Source organism: Gorilla gorilla, chromosome 9, assembly GCF_029281585.2.
Source record: "Gorilla gorilla gorilla isolate KB3781 chromosome 9, NHGRI_mGorGor1-v2.1_pri, whole genome shotgun sequence".
Lineage (NCBI taxonomy): Eukaryota > Metazoa > Chordata > Mammalia > Primates > Hominidae > Gorilla > Gorilla gorilla.
The window spans coordinates 143,874,753-143,896,534 of NC_073233.2; the positions used below are offsets into that span (position 1 = coordinate 143,874,753).

Genomic DNA, 21,782 nt, shown 5'->3' on the forward strand with positions numbered 1-21,782 from the left:
TTTTAGGGTCAGTGCCGAGGGTTAGGGTTGTTTTAGGGTCAGTGCCCAGGGTTAGGGTTGTTTTAGGGTCATGACCTGGGCCCAGGGTTAGGCTTGTTTTAGGGTCAGGGCCAGGGCCCAGCGTTAGGCTTGTTTTAGGGTCACGGCCAGGGCCCAGGGTTAGGCTTGTTTTAGGGTCACGGTCAGGTCCCAGGGTTAGGGTTGTTTTAGGGTCAGGGCCAGGGCCCAGGGTTAGGGTTGTTTTAGGGTCAGGGCCATGGCCCAGGGATATTCTTGTTTTAGGGTCAGTTCCAGGGCCCAGGGTTAGGCTTGTTTTAGAGTCAGGGCCAGGGCCCAGGGTTAGGGTTGTTTTAGTGCCTGGGCCCAGGGTTAGGGTTGTTTTAGGGTCAGGGCCAGGTTCCAGGGTCAGGGTTGTTTTAGGTCAGGGCCAGGGCCCAGCATTAGGGTTGTTTTAGGTCAGGTCCAGGTTTAGGGTTGTTTTTGAGTCACGGCCAGGGCCCGGGGTTAGGGTTGTTTTAGGGTCAGGGCCAGGGCCCAGGGATAGGGTTGTTTTAGGGTCAGGGCCAGGGCCCAGGGTTAGGGTTGCTTTAGGGTCAGGGCCAGGGCCCAGGGTTAGGGATCTTTTAGGGTCAGGGCCAGGGCCCATGGTTAGGGTTGCTTTAGGGTCAGGGCCAGGGTCCAGGGTTAGGGATCTTTTAGGGTCAGGGCCAGGGCCCAGGGTTAGGGTTGCTTTAGGGTCAGGGCCAGGGCCCAGGGTTAGGGATCTTTTAGGGTCAGGGCCAGGGCCCAGGGTTAGGGTTGCTTTAGGGTCAGGGCCAGGGTCCAGGGTTGGGCTTGTTTTAGTGTCAGGGCCATGGCCCAGTGTAAGGGTTGTTTTAGGGTCAGGGCCAGGGCCCAGGGTTAGGGTTGTTTCAGGGTCAGGGCCAGGGCCCAGGGTTAGGCTTGTTTTAGGGTCAGGGCCAGGGCCCAGGGTTAGGGTTGTTTTAGGGTCAGGGCGAGGTCCCAGTGTTAGAGTTGTTTTAGGGTGAGGACCTGGGCCCACGGTTAGGCTTGTTTTAATGCCAGGGCCCTGGGTTAGGTTTGTTCTAGGGTCAGGGCCAGGTCCCAGGGTTAGGCTTGTTTTTGGTCAGGGCCAGGGCCCAGTGTTAGGATTGTTTTAGGTCAGGGCCAGGTCACATGGTTAGGGTTGTTTTAGGGTCAGGGCCAGGGCCCAGGTTTAGGGTTGTTTTAGGGTCAGGGCCAGGGCCCAGGGTTAGGGATCTTTTAGGGTCAGGGCCAGGGCCCAGTGTTAGGGTTGTTTTAGGGTCAGGGCCAGGGTCCAGGGTTGGGCTTGTTTTAGGGTCAGGGCCAGGGCCCAGGGTTAGGGTTGTTTTAGGGTCAGGGCCAGGGCCCAGGGTTAGGGTTGTTTTTGGGTCAGGGCCAGGGCCCACGGTTATGGTTGTTTTAGGGTCCGGGCCAGGGCCCAGGTTTAGGGTTGTTTTAGGGTCAGGGCCATGGTCCAGGGTTAGGGTTGTTTCAGTGTCAGGGCCAGGGCACAGGGTTAGGGTTGTTGTAGGGTCAGGGCCAGGGCCCAGGGTTATGGTTATTTTAGGGTCAGTGCCGAGGGTTAGGGTTGTTTTAGGGTCAGTGCCCAGGGTTAGGGTTGTTTTAGGGTCATGACCTGGGCCCAGGGTTAGGCTTGTTTTAGGGTCAGGGCCAGGGCCCAGGGTTAGGGTTGTTTTAGGGTCAGGGCCAGGGCCCAGGGTTAGGCTTGTTTTAGGGTCACGGTCAGGTCCCAGGGTTTGGGTTGTTTTAGGGTCAGGGCCAGGGCCCAGGGTTAGGGTTGTTTTAGGGTCAGGGCCAGGGCCCAGGGGTATTCTTGTTTTAGGGTCAGTTCCAGGGCCCAGGGTTAGGGTTGTTTTAGGGTCAGCGCCAGGGCCCAGCGTTAGGCTTGGTTTAGGGTCAGGTCCAGGGCCCAGGTTTAGGGTTGATTTAGGGTCAGGGCCAGGGCCCAGGTTTAGGGTTGTTTCAGGGTCAGGGCCAGGGCCCAAGGTTAGGGTTGTTTTAGGGTCAAGGCCAGAGCCCAGGGTTACGGTTGTTTTAGGGTGAGGACCTGGGCCCAGGGTTAGGCTTGTTTCAGTGCCAGGGCCCTGGGTTAGGTTTGTTTTAGGGTCAGGGCCAGGTCCCAGGGTTAGGCTTGTTTTTGGTCAGGGCCAGGGTCCAGTGTTAGGGTTGTTTTAGGTCAGGGCCAGGTCACAGGGTTAGGGTTGTTTTAGGGTGAGGGCCAGGGCCCAGGGTTAGGGTTGTTTTAGTGTCAGGGCCATGGCCCAAGGTTAGGCTTGTTTAAGGGTCAGAGCCAGGGCCTAGGGTTAGGCTTGTTTTAGGGTCAAGGCCAGGGCCCTTGGTTAGGCTTTTTTTATGATCAGGGACAGGGCCCAGGGTTAGGGTTGTTTTATGGTCAGGGCCAGGGCCCAGGGTTAGGGTTGTTTTAGGGTCAGGGCCACGGCCCAGGGTTAGGGATGTTTTAGTGTCAAGGACAGGGCCCAGGGTTAGGGTTCTTTTAAGGTCAGGGTCAGGGCCCAGGTTTAGGGTTGTTTTAGGGTCAGGGCCAGGGCACAGGGTTAGGGTTGTTTTAGGGTCAGGGCCAGGGCCCTGGGTTAGGGTTGTTTTAGGTTCAGGGCCAGGGCCCAGGGTTAGGGTTGTTTTAGGGTCAGGGCCAGGGCCCAGGGTTATGGTTGTTTTAGGGTCAGGGCCAGGGCCCAGGTTTAGGGTTGTTTTAGGGTCAGGGCCAGGGTCCAGGGTTAGGGTTGTTTCAGTGTCAGGGCCAGGGCCCAGGGTTAGGGTTGTTTTAGGGTCAGGGCCAGGGCTCAGGTTTAGGGTTGTTTTAGGGTCAGGGCCATGGTCCAGGGTTAGGGTTGTTTCAGTGTCAGGGCCAGGGCACAGGGTTAGGGTTGTTGTAGGGTCAGGGCCAGGGCCCAGGGTTATGGTTATTTTAGGGTCAGTGCCGAGGGTTAGGGTTGTTTTAGGGTCAGTGCCCAGGGTTAGGGTTGTTTTAGGGTCATGACCTGGGCCCAGGGTTAGGCTTGTTTTAGGGTCAGGGCCAGGGCCCAGGGTTAGGGTTGTTTTAGGGTCAGGGCCAGGGCCCAGGGTTAGGCTTGTTTTAGGGTCACGGTCAGGTCCCAGGGTTTGGGTTGTTTTAGGGTCAGGGCCAGGGCCCAGGGTTAGGGTTGTTTTAGGGTCAGGGCCAGGGCCCAGGGGTATTCTTGTTTTAGGGTCAGTTCCAGGGCCCAGGGTTAGGGTTGTTTTAGGGTCAGCGCCAGGGCCCAGCGTTAGGCTTGGTTTAGGGTCAGGTCCAGGGCCCAGGTTTAGGGTTGATTTAGGGTCAGGGCCAGGGCCCAGGTTTAGGGTTGTTTCAGGGTCAGGGCCAGGGCCCAAGGTTAGGGTTGTTTTAGGGTCAAGGCCAGAGCCCAGGGTTAGGGTTGTTTTAGGGTGAGGACCTGGGCCCAGGGTTAGGCTTGTTTCAGTGCCAGGGCCCTGGGTTAGGTTTGTGTTAGGGTCAGGGCCAGGTCCCAGGGTTAGGCTTGTTTTTGGTCAGGGCCAGGGCCCAGGGTTAGGGTTGTTTTAGTGTCAGGGCCAGGGCCCAAGGTTAGGCTTGTTTAAGGGTCAGAGCCAGGGCCCAGGGTTAGGCTTGTTTTAGGGTCAAGGCCAGGGCCCTTGGTTAGGCTTTTTTTATGATCAGGGACAGGGCCCAGGGTTAGGGTTGTTTTAGGGTCAGGGCCAGGGCCCAGGGTTAGGGTTGTTTTAGGGTCAGGGCCAGGGCCCAGGGTTAGGGATGTTTTAGGGTCAAGGACAGGGCCCAGGGTTAGGGTTCTTTTAAGGTCAGGGTCAGGGCCCAGGTTTAGGGTTGTTTTAGGGTCAGGGCCAGGGCACAGGGTTAGGGTTGTTTTAGGGTCAGGGCCAGGGCTCAGGGTTAGGGTTGTTTTAGGGTCATGTCCAAGGGCCAGGATTAGGGTTGTTTTAGGGTCAGGGCCAGGGCCTTGGGTTAGGGTTGTTTTAGGTTCAGGGCCAGGGCCCAGGGTTAGGGTTGTTTTAGGGTCAGGGCCAGGGCCCAGGGTTATGGTTGTTTTAGGGTCAGGGCCAGGGCCCAGGTTTAGTGTTGTTTTAGGGTCAGGGCCAGGGTCCAGGGTTAGGGTTGTTTCAGTGTCAGGGCCAGGGCCCAGGGTTAGGATTGTTTTAGGGTCAGGGCCAGGGCCCAGGGTTATGGTTATTTTAGGGTCAGTGCCCAGGGTTAGGGTTGTTTTAGGGTCAGTGCCCAGGGTTAGGGTTGTTTTAGGGTCATGACCTGGGCCCAGGGTTAGGCTTGTTTTAGGGTCAGGGCCAGGGCCCAGTGTTAGGGTTGTTTCAGGGTCAGGTCCAGGGCCCAGGGTTAGGCTTGTTTTAGGGTCACGGTCAGGTCCCAGGTTTAGGGTTGTTTTAGGGTCAGGACCAGGGCCCAGGGTTAGGGTTGTTTTAGGGTCAGGGCCAGGGCCCAGGGATATTCTTGTTTTAGGGTCAGTTCCAGGGCCCAGGGTTAGGCTTGTTTTAGAGTCAGGGCCAGGGCCCAGGGTTAGGGTTGTTTTAGTGCCAGGGCCCATGGTTAGGGTTGTTTTATGGTCAGGGCCAGGGTCCAGGGTCAGGGTTGTTTTAGGTCACGGCCAGGGCCCAGCATTAGGGTTGTTTTAGGTCAGGTCCAGGTTTAGGGTTGTTTTTGAGTCAGGGCCAGGGCCCGGGGTTAGGGTTGTTTTACGGTCAGGGCCAGGGCCCAGGTTTAGGGTTGTTTTAGGGTCAGGGCCAGGGCCCAGGTTTAGGGTTGTTTTAGGGTCACGCCAGGGCCCAGGGTTAGGGTTGTTTTAGGGTCAGGGCCATTGCCCAGGGTTAGGGATCTTTTAGGGTCACGGCCAGGGCCCAGGGTTAGGGTTGCTTTAGGGTCAGGGCCAGGGTCCAGTGTTAGGCTTGTTTTAGGGTCAGGGCCAGGGCCCAGGGTAAGGGTTGTTTTAGGGTCAGGGCCAGGGCCCAGGGTTAGGGTTGTTTTAGGGTCAGGGCCAGGGCCCAGGGTTAGGCTTGTTTTAGGGTCAGGGCCAGGGCCCAGGGTTAGGGTTGTTTTAGGGTCAGGGCCAGGTCCCAGTGTTAGAGTTGTTTTAGGGTGAGGACCTGGGCCCACGGTTAGGCTTGTTTTAGTGCCACGTCCCTGGGTTAGGTTTGTTCTAGGGTCAGGGCCAGGTCCCAGGGTTAGGCTTGTTTTTGGTCAGGGCCAGGACCCAGTGTTAGGATTGTTTTAGGTCAGGGCCGGGGCCCAGGGATAGGGTTGTTTTAGGGTGAGGGCCAGTGCCCAGGGTTAGGGTTGTTTTAGGGTCAGGGCCAGGGCCCAGGGTTAGGCTTGCTTTAGGGTCAGGGCCAGATCCCAGGGTTAGGCTTGTTTTAGGGTCAGGGACAGGGCCCAGGGATAGGCTTGTTTTAGGGTCAGGTCCAGGGCCCTGGTTTAGGGTTGATTTAGGGTCAGGGCCAGGGCCCAGGGTTAGGGTTGTTTCAGGGTCAGGGCCAGGGCCCATGGTTAGGGTTGTTTTAGGGTCAAGGCCAGAGCCCAGGGTTAGGGTTGTTTTATGGTGAGGACCTGGGCCCAGGGTTAGGCTTGTTTCAGTGCCAGGGCCCTGGGTTAGGTTTGTTTTAGGGTCAGTGCCAGGTCCCAGGTTTAGGCTTGTTTTTGGTCAGGGCCAGGGCCCAGTGTTAGGGTTGTTTTAGGTCAGGGCCAGGTCACAGGGTTAGGGTTGTTTTAGGGTGAGGGCCAGGGCCCAGGGTTAGGGTTGTTTTAGGGTCAGGGCCAGGGCCCAATTTAGGCTTGTTTAAGGGTCAGGGCCAGGGCCCAGGGTTAGGCTTGTTTTAGGGTCAAGGCCAGGGCCCTTGGTTAGGCTTGTTTTATGATCAGGGACAGGGCCCAGGGTTAGGGTTGTTTTAGGTTCAGGGCCAGGGCCCAGGGTGCAGCTTGTTTTAGGGTCAGGGCCAGGGCCCAGGGTTAGGGTTGTTTAGGGGTAAGGGTCAGGGCCCAGGGTCATGCTTGTTTTAGGATCAGGGACAGGGCCCAGGGTTAGGGTTGTTTTAGGTTCAGGGCCAGGGCCCAGGGTAAGGGTTGTTTTAGGGTCAGGGTCAGGGCCCAGTGTTAGGCTTGTTTTACGGTCAGGGCCAGGGCCCAGGTTTAGGGTTGTTTTAGGGTCAGGGCCAGGGCCCAGGTTTAGGGTTGTTTTAGGGTCAGGGCCAGGGCCCAGGGTTAGGGTTTTTTTAGGGTCAGGGCCAGGGCCCAGGGTTAGGGTTGTTTTAGGGTCAGGGCCAGGGCCCAGGGTTAGGGTTGTTTTAGAGTCAGGGCCAAGGCCCAGGTTTAGGGTTGTTTTAGGGAAAGGGCCAGGGACCAGGGTTAGGCTTGTTTTAGGGTCAGGGCCAGGGCCCAGGGTTAGGCTTATTTTAGGGTCAGGGTCAGGGCCCAAGGTTAGGCTTGTTTTAGGGTCAGGGCCACGGCCCAGGGTTAGGCTTGTTTTAGGGTCAGGGCCAGGGCCCAGGGTTAGGCTTGTTTTAGTGCCAGGTCCCTGGGTTAGGTTTGTTCTAGGGTCAGGGCCAGGTCCCAGGTTTAGGCTTGTTTTTGGTCAGGGCGAGGACCCAGTGTTAGGATTGTTTTATGTCAGGGCCGGGGCCCAGGGATAGGGTTGTTTTAGGGTGAGGGCCAGTGCCCAGCGTTAGGGTTGTTTTAGGGTCAGGGCCAGGGCCCAGGGTTAGGCTTGTTTTATGGTCAGGGCCAGATCCCAGGGTTAGGCTTGTTTTAGGGTCAGGGACAGGGCCCAGGGATAGGCTTGTTTTAGGGTCAGGTCCAGGGCCCTGGTTTAGGGTTGATTTAGGGTCAGGGCCAGGGCCCAGGGTTAGGGTTGTTTCAGGGTCAGGGCCAGGGCCCATGGTTAGGGTTGTTTTAGGGTCAAGGCCAGAGCCCAGGGTTAGGGTTGTTTTAGGGTGAGGATCTGGGCCCAGGGTTAGGCTTGTTTCAGTGCCAGGGCCCTGGGTTAGGTTTGTTTTAGGGTCAGGGCCAGGTCCCAGGGTTAGGCTTGTTTTTGGTCAGGGCCAGGGCCCAGTGTTAGGGTTGTTTTAGGTCAGGGCCAGGTCACAGGGTTAGGGTTGTTTTAGGGTGAGGGCCAGGGCCCAGGGTTAGGGTTGTTTTAGGGTCAGGGCCAGGGCCCAAGGTTAGGCTTGTTTAAGGGTCAGGGCCAGGGCCCAGGGTTAGGCTTGTTTTAGGGTCAAGGCCAGGGCCCTTGGTTAGGCTTGTTTTATGATCAGGGACAGGGCCCAGGGTTAGGGTTGTTTTAGGTTCAGGGCCAGGGCCCAGGGTGCAGCTTGTTTTAGGGTCAGGGCCAGGGCCCAGGGTTAGGGTTGTTTAAGGGTAAGGGTCTGGGCCCAGGGTCATGCTTGTTTTAGGATCAGGGACAGGGCCCAGGGTTAGGGTTGTTTTAGGTTCAGGGCCAGGGCCCAGGGTTAGGGTTGTTTTAGGGTCAGGGTCAGGGCCCAGTGTTAGGCTTGTTTAACGGTCAGGGCCAGGGCCCAGGTTTAGGGTTGTTTTAGGGTCAGGGCCAGGGCCCAGGTTTAGGGGTGTTTTAGGGTCAGGGCCAGGGCCCAGGGTTAGGGTTTTTTTAGGGTCAGGGCCAGGGCCCAGGGTTAGGGTTGTTTTAGGGTCAGGGCCAGGGCCCAGGGTTAGGGTTGTTTTAGAGTCAGGGCCAAGGCCCAGGTTTAGGGTTGTTTTAGGGAAAGGGCCAGGGACCAGGGTTAGGCTTGTTTTAGGGTCAGGGCCAGGGCCCAGGGTTAGGCTTATTTTAAGGTCAGGGTCAGGGCCCAAGGTTAGGCTTGTTTTAGGGTCAGGGCCACGGCCCAGGGTTAGGCTTGTTTTAGGGTCAGGGCCAGGGCCCAGGGTTAGGCTTGTTTTAGTGCCAGGGCCCAGGGTTAGGGTTTTTTTAGGGTCGCGGCCCAGGGTTAGGGTTGTTTTAGGATCAGGGCCCAGGGATAGGGTTGGTTTAGGGTCAGGGCCAAGGGTTAGGGTTGTTTTAGGGTCAGGGCCAGGGCCCAGTGTTAGGGTTGTTTTAGGGTGAGGACCTGGACCCAGGGTTAGGCTTGTTTTAGTGCCAAGGCCCTGGGTTAGGTTTGTTTTAGGGTCAGGGCCAGGTCCCAGGGTTTGGCTTGTTTTTGGTCAGGGCCAGGGCCCAGTGTTAGGGTTGTTTTAGGTCAGGGCCAGGTCACAGGGTTAGGGTTGTTTTAGGGTCAGGGCCAGGGCCCAGGGTTAGGGTTGTTTTAGGGTCAGGGTTAAGGCCAGGTCCCAGGGTTAGGGTTGTTTTAGTGTCAGGGTGAGGGCCTAGGGTTAGGCTTGTTTAAGGGTCAGGGCCAGGGCCCAGGTTTAGGGTTGTTTTAGGGTCAGGGCCAGGGCCCAGGGTTAGGCTTGTTTTAGGGTCAGGGCCAAGTCCCAGGGTTAGGGTTGTTTTAGGGTCAAGGCCAGGGCCCTGGTTTAGGGTTGTTTTAGGGTCAGGGCCAGGGTCCAGGTTTAGGGTGGTTTTAGGGTCAGGACCTGGTCCCAGGTTTAGTCTTGTTTTAGTGCCAGGTCCCAGGGTTAGGATTGTTTTAGAGTCAGGGCCAGGGCCCAGGGTTAGGGTTGTTTTAGGTCAGTGCCAGGTCCCAAGGGTAGGGTTGTTTTACGGTCAGGGCCAGGGCCCAGGGTTAGGGTTTTTTTAGGGTCAGGGCCAGGGCCCAGGGTTAGGCTTGTTTTAGGGACAGCGCCATGGCCCAGGGTTAGGCTTGTTTTAGGATCAGGGCCAGGGCCCAGGGTTAGGCTTGTTTTAGGGTCAGGGAAAGGGCCCAGGGTTAGGGTTGTTTTAGGGTCAGGGCCAGGGCCCAGGGCTACGGTTGTTTTAGGGTCAGGGCCAGGGCCCAGGGTTAGGCTTGTTTTAGGGTCAGCGTCAGGGCCCAGGGTTAGGCTTGTTTTAGGGTCAGGGCCACGGCCCAGGGTTAGGCTTGTTTTAGGGTCAGGGCCAGGGCCCTGGGTTAGGCTTGTTTTAGTGCCAGGGCCCGGGTTAGGGTTTTTTAAGGGTCGCGGCCCAGGGTTAGGCTTGTTTTAGGATCAGGGCCCAGGGATAGGGTTGTTTTAGGGTCAGGGCTCAGGGTTAGGGTTGTTTTATGGTCAGGGCCCAGTGTTAGGTTTGTTTCAGGGTCATGGCCCAGGGTTAGGGTTGTTTTAGGGTGAGGGCCCAGGGTTGGGTTTGTTTTAGGGTCAGGGCCAGGGCCCAGGTTTAGGGTTGTTTTAGGGTCAGGGCCAGGGCACTGGGTTTGGGTTGTTTTAGGGTCAGGGCCAGGGCCCAGGGTGCAGCTTGTTTTAGGTTCAGGGCCAGGGCCCAGGGTTAGGGTTGTTTAAGGGTAAGCGTCAGGGCCCAGGGTCATGCTTGTTTTAGGATCAGGGACAGGGCCCAGGGTTAGGGTTGTTTTAGGTTCAGGGCCAGGGCCCAGGGTTAGGGTTGTTTTAGGGTCAGGGTCAGGGCCCAGTGTTAGGCTTGTTTTACGGTCAGGGCCAGGGCCCAGGTTTAGGGTTGTTTTAGGGTCAGGGCCCGGGCCCAGGTTTAGGGTTGTTTTAGGGTCAGGGCCAGGGCCCAGGGTTAGGGTTGTTTTAGGTTCAGGGCCGGGGCCCAGGTTTGGGGTTTTAGGCTCAGGGCCAGGGCCCAGTGTTAGGTTATTAGTGTCAGGGCCCATTGTTAGGGTTTTAGGGTCAGGGCCCAGGGTTGGGGTTTTTGGGTCAGGGCCCAGGTTTAGGGTGATTTCCAGGAAGTGACCTCACAATGACTCAAGCTACCACTTACTGTTGATTGTGACGAAATGCCAGCTGATGCACATGCCTTGGGAGCTAATTCGTTGCTGCCCTTGACTACTATGAAGACTGGTGTGGGAAGGGTCGCTTTGGATGCACTTGAGCAGGGGTCCCCAACCCCTGAGCCATGGAGCCATAAGGAGCCACACAGCAGGTGACTGGTGTCGAGTGAGGGAGTGAGGGAAGCTTCGTCTGTATTTACAGCCACTCCCCTTTGCTCACATTGCCGCCTGAGCTCCACCTTCTCAGATGAGCAGCAGCATTAGATTCTCATAGGAGAACGCACCCTGTTGTGAACCGTGCATGTGAGGGATCTAGGTTGCGCTGTGCTTATGAGAATCTAATGCCTATTGATCTGTCACTTTCTCCCATCACGCTCAGGTGGGACCATCCAGTTTCAGGAAAACAAGCTTAACACGCCCACTGATTCTACATTATGGTGAGTTCTATAATTATTTTATTATATATTCCAGTGTAATAATGGAAATGAAGTGCCTAATCAACGTAAATGTGCTTAAATCTTTTGGCCCAGCTCCTACCTCCCGGCAGCCTCGCCAGGCCCAGAACTCTCTCCAGTCAGCCTCTACAGACCAAGCTCATGACTCACAATGGCCTATTTTGGCCCATACCCTACCTCACGGCAGTCTCCGCAGATGAGCCTACTGCCTCACAACAGCCTCCACAGGCACAGCTCCATCGTTACAATGGCCTCTTTAGACCCAGCTCCTGCCTCCCAGCCTTCTCTCCAGGCCCTGAACTTTCTCCGTAAGTTGAGGTAGCTGGGACTGTAGGTATACATGATGATACTTGGCTAATTTTTAAATTGTTTTGCAGACATGGGGTCTCACTTTGTTGGCCAGGCTGCTGTCAAACTAATGGCCTCAAGTGACCCTTCCACCCCTGCCTCCCATCCTCGAGGTATGTGCCACCACAAGGGGCACTTGTTCAATTTTCTAAAGAAAAAATTTCTAAAGTAAGGCTGTGGGATGATGGCAGGAAGATAAAAGAAAAACAGAAGAATAAGTTAAAATGACTTATTCACACATATTCTTTTGACAGCAAGAAGAACTGTTAGTATATACATTCCTTACAAACAAACAAACGGCAGATAAACAATGTTGTATAGGAACTTCAACACACACTGTACAATATTCCCACTTTGCTGACATAAGTTATGGAAATTTCGTGGTTTACTTGAGTGTCGCTACCAGTATTTTGCTTCTCTGATGATTTTTATCAACTTCCTCATCTGTTAACTTCTCTCCAAAGTATGTCATGTCACGACATACTGCCGCTGCATGAACACGGCCAGTGTCTTCCTATTAAACATGTAGAATGCTTTCCTAATTTCTCTTTTTACTCTCTGTCTTTGTGTTCTGCATTTTCCTTACTTTTATTGTCAGAAACTCCAGAAAGTCAATCGTACTAATTTATCATGATTTGCTTTATTAACTTATACTATGCTTATATGGAATTTTGCCCAACAGACCTCATGACAATTTGGGCCAGGGCCCAGGGTTAGGGTTGTTTTAGGGTCAGGGCCAGGGTTAGGGTTGTTTTAGGGTCCGGGCCCAGGGTTAGGGATGTTTTAGGGTCAGGGCCCAGGGTTAGGGTTGTTTTAGGGTCCGGGACCAAGGTTAGGGTTGTTTTGGGGTGAGGGCCCAGGGTTGGGTTTGTTTTAGGGTCAGGGCCAGGGCCCAGGGTTAGGCTTGTTTCAGGGTCAGGGCCAGGGCCCAGGGTTAGGCTTGTTTTAGGGTCAGGGCCAGGGCCCAGGGTTAGGCTTGTTTTAGGGTCAGGGCCACGGCCTAGGGTTAGGGTTGTTTTAGGGTCAGGGCCAGGGCCCAGGGTTAGGGTTGTTTTAGGGTCAGGGCCAGGGCCCAGGGTTAGGCTTGTTTTAGTGTCAGGGCCAGGGCCCAGGGTTAGGCTTGTTTTAGGGTCAGGGCCACGGCCCAGGGTTAGGGTTGTTTTAGGGTCAGGGCGCAGGGTTAGGGTTGTTTTAGGGTCAGGGCCCAGGGTTAGGGTTGTTTTAGGAGTCAGGGCCAGGGCCCAGGTTTAGCTTTGTTTTAGTGTCACGGCCACGGCCCAGGGTTAGGGTTGTTTTAGGGTCAGGGTCAGGGCCCAGGGTTAGGTTTTTAGGCACTGGTCCAGGGTCCAGGGTTAGGGTTTTAGGCTCAGGGCCAGGGCCCAGGTTTAGGGTTGTTTTAGGGTCGGGGCCCGGGCCCAGGGTTAGGGTTGTTTTAGGTTCATGGCCAGGTCCCAGGATTAGGGTTGTTTTAGGGTCAGGGCCAGGGCCCAGGTTTAGGGTTCTTTTAGGGTCAGGGCCCAGGGTTAGGGTTTTAGGGTCAGGGCCAGGGCCCAGGGTTAGGGTTTTAGGGTCAGGGCCAGGGCCCAGGGTTAGGGTTTTTGGGTCAGGGCCTGGGCCCAGGGTTAGGTTTTTAGGGTCAGGGCCCAGGGTTAGGGTTTTAGGGTCAGGGCCCAGGGTTAGGGTTTTAGGGTCAGGACCCAGGGTTAGGGTTTTAGGGTCAGGGCCCAGGGTTAGGGTGATTTCCAGGAAGTGACCTCACAGTGACTCAAGCTACCACTTACTGTTGATTGTGATGAAATGCCAGCTGAGGCATATGCCTTGGGAGCTAAGTGGTTGCTGCCCTTGACTACTATGAAGACTGGTGTGGGAAGGGTCGCTTTGGATGCACTTGAGCAGCGGTCCCCAACCCCTGAGCCATGGAGCCGTAAGGAGCCACACAGCAGGTGTGTGGTGTCGAGTGAGGGAGTGAGGGAAGCTTCGTCTGTATTTACAGCCACTCCCCTTTGCTCACATTCCCGCCTGAGCTCCACCTTCTCAGAAGAGCAGCAGCATTAGATTCTCATAGGAGAACGCACCCTGTTGTGAACCGTGCATGTGAGGGATCTAGGTTGCGCTGTGCTTATGAGAATCTAATACCTATTGATCTGTCACTTTCTCCCATCACGCTCAGGTGGGACCATCCAGTTTCAGGAAAACAAGCTTAACACACCCACTGATTCTACACTATGGTGAGTTCTATAATTATTTTATTATATATTCCAGTGTAATAATGGAAATGAAGTGCCTAATCAACGTAAATGTGCTTAAATCTTTTGGCCCAGCTCCTACCTCCCGGCAGCCTCGCCAGGCCCAGAACTCTCTCCAGTCAGCCTCTACAGACCAAGCTCATGACTCACAATGGCCTATTTAGGCCCATACCCTACCTCACGGCAGTCTCCGCAGATGAGCCTACTGCCTCACAACAGCCTCCACAGGCACAGCTCCATCGTTACAATGGCCTCTTTAGACCCAGCTCCTGCCTCCCAGCCTTCTCTCCAGGCCCTGAACTTTCTCCGTAAGTTGAGGTAGCTGGGACTGTAGGTATACATGACGATACTTGGCTAATTTTTAAATTGTTTTGCAGACATGGGGTCTCACTTTGTTGGCCAGGCTGCTGTCAAACTAATGGCCTCAAGTGACCCTTCCACCCCTGCCTCCCATCCTCGAGGTATGTGCCACCACAAGGGGCACTTGTTCAATTTTCTAAAGAAAAAATTTCTAAAGTAAGGCTGTGGGATGATGGCAGGAAGATAAAAGAAAAACAGAAGAATAAGTTAAAATGACTTATTCACACATATTCTTTTGACAGCAAGAAGAACTGTTAGTATATACATTCCTTACAAACAAACAAACGGCAGATAAACAATGTTGTATAGGAACTTCAACACACACTGTACAATATTCCCACTTTGCTGACATAAGTTATGGAAATTTCGTGGTTTCCTTGAGTGTCGCTACCAGTATTTTGCTTCTCTGATGATTTTTATGAACTTCCTCATCTGTTAACTTCTCTCCAAGGTATGTCATGTCACGACATACTGCCGCTGCACGAACACGGCCAGTGTCTTCTTATTAAACATGTAGAATGCTTTCCTAATTCCTGTTTTTACTCTCTGTCTTTGTGTTCTGCATTTTCCTTACTTTTATTGTCAGAAACTCCAGAAAGTCAATCGTACTAATTTATCACGATTTGCTTTATTAATTTATACTATGCTTATATGGAATTTTGCCCAACAGACCTCATTACAATTTGGGCCAGGGCCCAGGGTTAGGGTTGTTTTAATGTCAGGGCCCAGAGTTAGGGTTGTTTTAGGGTCAGGGCCCAGGGTTAGGGTTGTTTTAGGGTCAGGGCCCAGGGTTAGGGTTGTTTAAGGGTCAGGGCCCAGGGTTAGGGTTGTTTTAGGGTCAGGGCCCAGGGTTAGTGTTGTTTTAGGGTCAGGGCCCAGGGTTAGGGTTGTTTTAGGGTCAGGGCCAGGGCTCAGGGTTAGGGTTGTTTTAGGGTCATGTCCAAGGCCCTGGGTTAGGGTTGTTTTAGGTTCAGGGCCAGGGCCCAGGGTTAGGGTTGTTTTTGGGTCAGGGCCAGGGCCCACGGTTATGGTTGTTTTAGGGTCTGGGCCAGGGCCCAGGTTTAGGGTTGTTTTAGGGTCAGGGCCATGGTCCAGGGTTAGGGTTGTTTCAGTGTCAGGGCCAGGGCCCAGGGTTAGGGTTGTTGTAGGGTCAGGGCCAGGGCCCAGGGTTATGGATATTTTAGGGTCAGTGCCGAGGGTTAGGGTTGTTTTAGGGTCAGTGCCCAGGGTTAGGGTTGTTTTAGGGTCATGACCTGGGCCCAGGGTTAGGGTTGTTTTAGGATCAGGGCCAGGGCCCAGGGTTAGGGTTGTTTTAGGGTCAGGGCCAGGGCCCAGGGTTAGGCTTGTTTTAGGGTAACGGTCAGGTCCCAGGGTTAGGGTTTTTTTAGGGTCAGGGCCAGGGCCCAGGGTTAGGGTTGTTTTAGGGTCAGGGCGCAGGGTTAGGGTTGTTTTAGGGTCAGGGCCCAGGGTTAGGGTTGTTTTAGGAGTCAGGGCCAGGGCCCAGGGTTAGCTTTGTTTTAGTGTCACGGCCACGTCCCAGGGTTAGGGTTGTTTTAGGGTCAGGGTCAGGGCCCAGGGTTAGGTTTTTAGGCACTGGTCCAGGGTCCAGGGTTAGGGTTTTAGGCTCAGGGCCAGGGCCCAGGTTTAGGGTTGTTTTAGGGTCGGGGCCCGGGCCCAGGGTTAGGGTTGTTTTAGGTTCATGGCCAGGTCCCAGGATTAGGGTTGTTTTAGGGTCAGGGCCAGGGCCCAGGTTTAGGGTTCTTTTAGGGTCAGGGCCCAGGGTTAGGGTTTTAGGGTCAGGGCCAGGGCCCAGGGTTAGGGTTTTAGGGTCAGGGCCAGGGCCCAGGGTTAGGGTTTTTGGGTCAGGGCCTGGGCCCAGGGTTAGGTTTTTAGGGTCAGGGCCCAGGGTTAGGGTTTTAGGGTCAGGGCCCAGGGTTAGGGTTTTAGGGTCAGGACCCAGGGTTAGGGTTTTAGGGTCAGGGCCCAGGGTTAGGGTGATTTCCAGGAAGTGACCTCACAGTGACTCAAGCTACCACTTACTGTTGATTGTGATGAAATGCCAGCTGAGGCATATGCCTTGGGAGCTAAGTGGTTGCTGCCCTTGACTACTATGAAGACTGGTGTGGGAAGGGTCGCTTTGGATGCACTTGAGCAGCGGTCCCCAACCCCTGAGCCATGGAGCCGTAAGGAGCCACACAGCAGGTGTGTGGTGTCGAGTGAGGGAGTGAGGGAAGCTTCGTCTGTATTTACAGCCACTCCCCTTTGCTCACATTCCCGCCTGAGCTCCACCTTCTCAGAAGAGCAGCAGCATTAGATTCTCATAGGAGAACGCACCCTGTTGTGAACCGTGCATGTGAGGGATCTAGGTTGCGCTGTGCTTATGAGAATCTAATACCTATTGATCTGTCACTTTCTCCCATCACGCTCAGGTGGGACCATCCAGTTTCAGGAAAACAAACTTAACACACCCACTGATTCTACACTATGGTGAGTTCTATAATTATTTTATTATATATTCCAGTGTAATAATGGAAATGAAGTGCCTAATCAACGTAAATGTGCTTAAATCTTTTGGCCCAGCTCCTACCTCCCGGCAGCCTCGCCAGGCCCAGAACTCTCTCCAGTCAGCCTCTACAGACCAAGCTCATGACTCACAATGGCCTATTTAGGCCCATACCCTACCTCACGGCAGTCTCCGCAGATGAGCCTACTGCCTCACAACAGCCTCCACAGGCACAGCTCCATCGTTACAATGGCCTCTTTAGACCCAGCTCCTGCCTCCCAGCCTTCTCTCCAGGCCCTGAACTTTCTCCGTAAGTTGAGGTAGCTGGGACTGTAGGTATACATGATGATACTTGGCTAATTTTTAAATTGTTTTGCAGACATGGGGTCTCACTTTGTTGGCCAGGCTGCTGTCAAACCAATGGCCTCAAGTGACCCTTCCACCCCTGCCTCCCATCCTCGAGGTATGTGCCACCACAAGGGGCACTTGTTCAATTTTCTAAAGAAAAAATTTCTAAAGTAAGGCTGTGGGATGATGGCAGGAAGATAAAAGAAAAACAGAAGAATAAGTTAAAATGACTTATTCACACATATTCTTTTGACAGCAAGAAGAACTGTTAGTATATACATTCCTTACAAACAAACAAACGGCAGATAAACAATGTTGTATAGGAACTTCAACACACACTGTACAATATTCCCACTTTGCTGACATAAGTTATGGAAATTTCATGGTTTCCTTGAGTGTCGCTACCAGTATTTTGCTTCTCTGATGATTTTTATCAACTTCCTCATCTGTTAACTTCTCTCCAAAGTATGTCATGTCACGACATACTGCTGCTGCACGAACACAGTCAGTGTCTTCCTATTAAACATGTAGAATGCTTTCCTAATTTCTGTTTTTACTCTCTGTCTTTGTGTTCTGCATTTTCCTTACTTTTATTGTCAGAAACTCCAGAAAGTCAATCGTACTAATTTATCACGATTTGCTTTATTAATTTATACTTTGCTTATATGGAATTTTGCCCAACAGACCTCATTACAATTTCTAACCTGTTTTATTTTGTTTTTGTTTTTTTTTCTGAGACAGGGTCTCCCTCTGTTGTCCGAGGCTGGAGGGTAGTAGTGCTATCACAGCTGACTGCAGCCTCAACCTTCCAGGCTGAAGCGATCCTCCCATCTCAACCTCCCACGTGGCTGAGACTACAGGTGCTTGCCACTACGCCCAACTGATATTTGGTATTTTCGTATACGTGGATTCCAGAGGGGTGACAGTGAAACGTGAGTAAGGATGGATTTTGGTATATGCAGAGATGGGGGGCTGTAACTAATTCTGTATACTGAGGGACGGCAACTGTATATGTTTTTACAATTACGCTGTAGGATACATACTGTTGCATAGCCTTGAAAATAATAATTTTTAATGGAGTGGAAGAAGAATAATAATATTGCTAAAAGTAGCAGCTGGCCAGGTGTGGTGGCTCACACTGGTAATCGCAACACTTTGGGAGGCTGAGGCAGGAGGATGGCTTGAGGCCAAGAGTTTGCGATAGGCCTTGGAAACAAAGGGGGAGTCACCATCCCTACAGAAAAATACATGAATTAGCCTAGTGTGGTGGCACGTTCCTGTAGTCCCAGCTACTTGGGAGGCTGAGGTGGGAGGATCACTCAAGCCCAGGGAGGCTGAGACTGCAGTGAGTCATGATCAGGCCTCTGCACTCCAGCCTGGGTGACAGAGTGAGACCCTGTCTCAAAACAACAAAAAAGTAGCAGCTAACATCAACTGACCTTTTATAGCAGGTGCCTATTGATACCATAGTTTAATTTCTTAGAACTGTTTCTTATTTCACTTACCAACTCTGTCTTCAGTTACTCCCAGATTTTTACTGTGTGTGTACAGATGACCTTTTGTTTAGATTGAATTGTCTCCCCAGAAGTAAGATTACTGTGAGTCATGGTGAATGGACATTCTCATTACCCTTGATGTAAATTGACAGGGTTTTGGGTGCCTCCCAGCTATAATCTTAGCACTTTGGGAGGCTAAGAGAGGAGGATTGCTTGAGGCCAAGAGTTGGAGGAGGCAGTAAGGCAGTATGGTGAGACCCTGTCTCCATTATTTTAAAAAATTGACAAGCTTTACCCGGGAAGGCTTATACACAATTTAAACACCCCTCATAGTATAAGAAAGTGCCCATTTCACTGCACCTTTGCCAGCACAGGGTATTATAATTTAGTAAGTCATTTTTTGTTTGATTATTTTAAATAGATAAAAGACCTCATATTACTTTACTTGTCACATTTCAACATCTTTCCTTAGCTTATTAGCTCTACCTCTTTTCTGTCTGTAAATGGTTGTTGTTGTTTTGTTCTTTGAGACAGGGTCTTGCTCTGTCACCAGGCTAGACTGTAGTGGCATAATCATGCCTCGCTGCAGCCTTGACCTCCCAGGCTCAAACTTCAGCATTCCGAGTAGCTGGGACTACAAGTGTGCACCACCACTCCCAGCTAACTTTTTTCTCCTTTTGGATAGAGACAGGTTCTCACTGTGTTGTCCAGACTGGTCTCTAGCTCCTGGCCTTAAGCAATCCTCCTGCATTAGCTTCTCAAATTGCTGGAATTTCAGGCATGAGCCACGATGCCTGGCCTGGGCTAGTCCTGGATTCTCTAGAGTTCTCTTTACTTTGTGCTAGCCAATCTCTCATTATGCTGTTCACCTGTTATAATGAATAATTCTCCGTATTAAATTTTACCACTTTAAACTTTTGAGTGGTTTATGCTTCCTGATTGGACTCTGACTAATACGTTAGGAAGGGTCCCAGGAGATAAACCCACACAGATGGGATTTGGGCATAGGTTTGGTTTCCCAGGGGGCAGTGCTGAGCTCTTTGCCAGTGGGAAATGGGATGCTGGTGATTTCCAGGAAGTGACCTCACAGTGACTCAAGCTACCACTTACTGTTGATTGTGACGAAATGCCAGCTGAGGCACATGCCTTGGGAGCTAAGTGGTTGCTGCCCTTGACCACTATGAAGACTGGTGTGGGAAGGGTCGCTTTGGATGCACTTGAGCAGGGGTCCCCAACCCCTGAGCCATGGAGCCATAGGGAGCCACACAGCAGGAGGTGAGTGGTGTCGAGTGAGGGAGTGAGGGAAGCTTCGTCTGTATTTACAGCCACTCCCCTTTGCTCACATTCCCGCTTGAGCTCCACCTTCTCAGATGAGCAGCAGCATTAGATTCTCATAGGAGAACGCACCCTGTTGTGAACCATGCATGTGAGGGATCTAGGTTGCGCTGTGCTTATGAGTATCTAATACCTATTGATCTGTCACTTTCTCCCATCACGCTCAGGTGGGACCATCCAGTTTCAGGAAAACAAGCTTAACACGCCCACTGATTCTACATTATGGTGAGTTGTATAATCATTTTATTATATATTGGATATATAATACGTATATATATTTATATATATGTAATAATGGAAATAAAGTGCCTAATAGATGTAAATGTGCTTAAATCTTTTTAAGCAGATTCTTCAGGCCCAGCATCTGCCTCACTGTGGACCCCCCCAAGCCAAGCTCCCAACCTTTCAGCAGCTTCTACACACCCAGCTCCCGCCTGCCAGTGGCCTCTTCAGGCCCATGGGGCTCATTCCTCACAACATCCTTTCCAGTCCCAGTTTTTCCCTTCCGGCGGCCTCTCCGGGCTGAGAACCTCCTCAAGTCGGCCTCTCCAGACTCACTTGCACCCTCCAGGCGTCCTCTCCGGGCCAAGCTCCTCTTCCTGGCTGCGTCTCCAGGCCTGACTCCTGCCTCTCAACAACCTCTTTGGACTCAGTGCCTACCCATCTCCTGGCGTCCTTGGTCGGCCCACAGCTTCCTCAAGCCAAGCTCCCCAGGCCCAGGTCAGGCCTCACGGTGCCCCCTCCACGATGAGCTCCTGCCCTCCAATGGCACCTGCAGGACCCAAATGGTCTCCGGTCGGTGGGCTCCTCCACGCCAAGCTTGGGCCTCCCGGTGACCTCTGCAGGCCCAAGTTGTCCTGAAGTCGGCATCTCCCAGCCATGCCTCCCAGCAAGTAAGCAAGCTCTTTTGGCTCAACTCCTGCCCAGCTCCCAACCGCCTTTGTAGGTCCCGAACTTTCTCCAGCCAAGTTCTTTGGGCCTCATTCCTGCCGCCCGGTGGCCTGTACGGGCCCAGCAATGGTTGGAGAACGGCCTCTGCAGGTCCCGCTCTTGCCTCCCAGGGGCCTCTCCAGGCCCAGCTCTTGCCCCCACGGCGGCCACCTGGGGCCAAGTCCCTGCCTGCCTCCCAGCAGCCCGCATGCGGCCCAGCTCCTCCCTCACGGTGGCCTGTTGATGCCCATGCCTCTGGTACCCTGCCCAGAGGCATGAGCCCCTGCCACACACTGGCTCCTCCCACGCTGAGAGAGGTCAGCGTGAGCCCTTGCCTCACACCGGCCCCTCCCATCCTGAGAGAGGTCAGCGTGAGCCCCTTGACTCACACTGGCTCCTCCCACGCTGAGAGAGGTCAGCGTGAGCCCTTGCCTCACACCGGCCCCTCCCATGCTGAGAGAGGTCGGCGTGAGCCCTTGACTCACACCGGCCCCTCCCACGGTGAGAGAGGTCAGCGTCAGCCCCTTGCCTCACACCGGCCCCTCCCACGCTGAGAGAGGTCAGCGTGAGCCCCTTGACTCACACTGGCTCCTCCCACGCTGAGAGAGGTCAGCGTGAGCCCTTGCCTCACACCGGCCCCTCCCATGCTGAGAGAGGTCGGCGTGAGCCCTTGACTCACACCGGCCCCTCCCACGGTGAGAGAGGTCAGCGTCAGCCCCTTGCCTCACACCGGCCCCTCCCACGCTGAGAGAGGTCGGCGTGAGCCCTTGCCTCACACCGGCCCCTCCCACGCTGAGAGAGGTCAGCGTCAGCCCCTTGCCTCACACCGGCCCCTCCCACGCTGAGAGAGGTTGGCGTGAGCCCCTTGCCTCACACCGGCCCCTCCCACGCTGAGAGAGGTCAGCGTGAGCCCTTGCCTCACACCGGCCCCTCCCACGCTGAGAGAGGTCAACATGAGCCCCTTGCCTCACACCGGCCCCTCCCACGCTGAGAGAGGTCGGCGTGAGCCCTTGCCTCACACCGGCCCCTCCCACGCTGAGAGAGGTCAACATGAGCCCCTTGCCTCACACCGGCCCCTCCCACGCTGAGAGAGGTCAACATGAGCCCCTTGCCTCACACCGGCCCCTCCCACGCTGAGAGAGGTCAACATGAGCCCCTTGCCTCACACCGGCCCCTCCCACGCTGAGAGAAGTCAGCGTGAGCCCTTGCCTCACACCGGCCCCTCCCACACTGAGAGAAGTCGGCATGAGCCCCTTGCCTCACACGGGCCCCTCTCACTCTGACAGAGGTCAGCCTGAGCCCTTGTCTCACACCGGCCCCTCCCACGCTGAGAGAGGTCAGCGTGAGCCCTTGCCTCACACCGGCCCCTCCCACGCTGAGAGAGGTCAGCGTGAGCCCCTTGCCTCACACGGGCCCCTCTCACTCTGACAGAGGTCAGCCTGAGCCCTTGCCTCACACCGGCCCCTCCCACGCTGAGAGAGGTCAGCGTGAGCCCCTTGCCTCACACCGGCCCCTCCCATGCTGAGAGAGGTCGGCGTGAGCCCCTTGCCTCACACCGGCCGCTCCCACGCTGAGAGAGGTCGGCGTGAGCCCTTGCCTCACACCGGCCCCTCCCACGCTGAGAGAGGTCAGCGTGAGCCCCTTGCCTCACACGGGCCCCTCTCACTCTGACAGAGGTCAGCCTGAGCCCTTGTCTCACACCGGCCCCTCCCACGCTGAGAGAGGTCAGCGTGAGCCCTTGCCTCACACCGGCCCCTCCCACGCTGAGAGAGGTCAGCGTGAGCCCCTTGCCTCACCCCGGCCCCTCCCATGCTGAGAGAGGTCGGCGTGAGCCCTTGCCTCACACCGGCCCCTCCCATGCTGAGAGAGG

At 54.4% G+C, this 21,782-nt stretch overlaps 2 long non-coding RNA genes across 2 annotated transcripts; both read left to right on the plus strand.

Annotated features, from left to right (window-relative positions):
* The first annotated feature begins 13,020 nt into the window (after positions 1 to 13,020).
* Positions 13,021 to 16,137, plus strand: LOC134759308 (uncharacterized). Its single transcript, XR_010135417.1, has 3 exons — positions 13,021 to 13,248; positions 15,730 to 15,787; positions 15,881 to 16,137. It is a non-coding gene; the product is annotated as an uncharacterized lncRNA (long non-coding RNA).
* Positions 16,138 to 16,898: 761 nt separating this feature from the next.
* LOC134756495 (uncharacterized) lies at positions 16,899 to 20,081 on the plus strand. The gene is made up of 3 exons (XR_010129234.1): positions 16,899 to 17,083; positions 19,150 to 19,207; positions 19,329 to 20,081. It is a non-coding gene; the product is annotated as an uncharacterized lncRNA (long non-coding RNA).
* The last annotated feature ends 1,701 nt before the right edge of the window (positions 20,082 to 21,782 follow it).